Genomic DNA, 2,741 nt, shown 5'->3' on the forward strand with positions numbered 1-2,741 from the left:
AACAGAAATTGCTATCTGGATATCTCAACAATTCACCATATTTATATAACATAAAGACTAACTTGAACCTATTTATTTGTAATTCTAGGTTTTTACTCTTATAACTAAACCAAGACATGACCTTTATACGAGAGTTTCATTAAATAGAACTGTTCTATTTATTTACTCAAATCTTCTAACTCACTATATTTTATTCAACCGATACAAAATTTCTAATATTCTATTTAAACCCCACACTATTAATTGCTTAACCACAATGAAATTGGTGAATTAACGTTAAATCACATCCTTTGTTCTCATTGGATGTGGTCTATCTATCATTTTATGTTTGTCATTATATTATTATTTTATCTGCTAATAGCTTATTTAAACATGAAATAGAAAATAGTGTATTTATTTTTCATATATGTTAGTCATTCTTATAACAGGTTGTAGTATCTTCTTTCTTTCTTCTGTTGTAATTTCAGCTTCTAGAGACTTTACAACACCACCCAACAACAAATAGCTGCGATTATCACATATATAACAAAATTGTCACATTTAAATTTTTTAACATACATATTTGTATAAATTTTTTAACATACATATTTGTATTAGGAATGTCTTCAACAGAAGTCATATAACCTAATACATAAAATCCCAGTTTATTTTCATCTAAATTTTTATTATTACATTCTAATTTTAAATTATTATAATCTTCATGAAGAAAAATGATAATGCTTTGACTAATGAAGATAAAAAACATAATAATTTAACCTATAAAAAAATCAATGTAAAACCACTAAAATAAGAATACTAGAAGTTCGATATAACTCGGCTATTAACTTGGTAGTGAGTAGAGTGCAAATGCTAGATAAGAGAAAATAATGGCTGAAAAACAAGAGCTCGTTCTGTTGGGTTCGAGGACAACAATGCGAGCTTTTAGTTTGAAATAATACAAGAGGTTGTCAAGAACAGAGAAAGGAAAGGAGTGAAAAGTGATCCTTTAAGGGTTAAGAGTTCAAAACTAGTCAAAACTGTCATTTCATTTTTTATTCTGTTTTTGCTATTTAATCTCTAACCAAAACTTATATGTTGTCTCACTTTTTCACCAAAAATAATTATTAGCCTCATGCTCAACTAAGAGTGTGGCCGTTTATCGTGTATGCACTCATATATAACAAAAACCCCAGCATCATCAGTTAAGGCGAGGTCTTTTTTGAGCCAGCATCAGGGTCTTTTTTTTTTAGAAGTATAAAACGAGGTCGTATGGGGGGAGGAGAGAAAAAGATAGTGACAAAATATCCAAATAAATAAAAAAAAAAACTATTTCCCACCTTAAAAAAACAGAGAAACAGAAGAAACGGCCTACCTGTAGACGCACGGTGAGGGAGGGAGGCAGTTCGAGCAGAGACTGTGTGAAGCGAGGGCGAGACAGCGGAGTTCGGAGTCGGCGGATGACAGTAGCGAGGAGGCACTGACAAACTGATGGTGGCCGGAGACAAAGTGAGTGAATGTGGCCGGCGGCAGCAAACTGGCAAGGGGATCAGAGAGATAGCGTGAGCCAAATATGTATCAGGACTTGAAATAAAATCAAATATTCAAATTTTAAAATGCAAGGCACAACAACAAGTGTTAAACAGTAAATCGCAGAAAACAAAATAAAGACAAGGAAATAAACAAGAGCATAAAACAGCATAAACCAGTACTGGGAGGAGAAGCTCGAGTGCGGGGAAAAACATAAGGGCTTCACCACTGCTCTGAGAATCCTCAGCTTGATCTGGTTTCGGCCCTTGCGATCTGGCTCCGTTTGCGAGTACCTCCGTTTTTGAGCTTCCATGAATGAAAAAACTAGCCAAGATCTAAGAGAAATACAAGTCAGAAGCTGGAAAACAGGGTTGAAGAGATTGGATTTGGGAGTATGAGAGAGAGAGAGAGAGAGCATCTTCACCAGTTAGGGTTTCAAGTAGAGAGAGGAATGGCGACAGAGAGTTACAGCTGAACCTTTCTTGGGTAGAGACGCCGCTGCCGCCGTCGCCATGGCACAAATGAAAATGACAAGATTTGAGTCGACATGTGACACTAGAAGGCATAAACTTGGCTTAGTATAACTACAAATTTGCTTCCATTGGGAAAAATTTAGAATATTTACCTGAGAGATTGAAGTTCTCTGAATATATTTTGTGAGGGAGAAGGCTCTGCCGCTGGAGTGAGCTTCAAAACTCAGAGAGAGTGAGGGGGATGGGATTGGAATATATTGTTTTAGATACTTGAGAATAATGAGGGAGATATTTATGGACAAAAGGGAACACGCTTGAGGCGTGAAGATGGGAAGAAATTAAATGCACTGGCGCTGGTTCCCAGTTCTTTCACTCTCTCATGACATGTCTATTTCACACCGTACAAAGTTTTTATGTAATGTAACCACTTTTGAGTTTTGTCCGTTTACTATATATTTTTCTGTACATAGCATTTTTTAAGTTTAAGTAATTAATTTGTAATTTCTAATTCTTCATTTTAAAAAAAATAAATATATAAATTTTATTAAATAATTATGTTATAAATAGAATATATAAATATATATATTAAAAATTATGTGTTTTTGATTTGATTTTTTCCTATATTTATTACAATGGATTTGTGATATTCTAATTACTGGTATTTAATAATAATTGTACACTAATATCTACATTTAGAATAAATTAGTGTTTATAAAACTTTTTCTCAAAGTAAAAATATGTAAATATAATATTTCTTCAAAA

General features: G+C 33.2%; 1 long non-coding RNA gene across 1 annotated transcript in view; it reads right to left on the minus strand.

Moving 5' to 3' along the window:
* Positions 1-1,561, minus strand: part of LOC110269115 — a 4,028-nt gene extending 2,467 nt beyond the window's left edge. The window contains exon 1 of the long non-coding RNA XR_002358213.1: positions 1,352-1,561. This is a non-coding gene — a long non-coding RNA (uncharacterized LOC110269115). The remainder of the gene's footprint in view (positions 1-1,351) is intronic.

The sequence above is a fragment of the Arachis ipaensis genome, chromosome B02, assembly GCF_000816755.2.
Source record: "Arachis ipaensis cultivar K30076 chromosome B02, Araip1.1, whole genome shotgun sequence".
In the NCBI taxonomy this organism is placed as follows: Eukaryota; Viridiplantae; Streptophyta; class Magnoliopsida; order Fabales; family Fabaceae; genus Arachis; species Arachis ipaensis.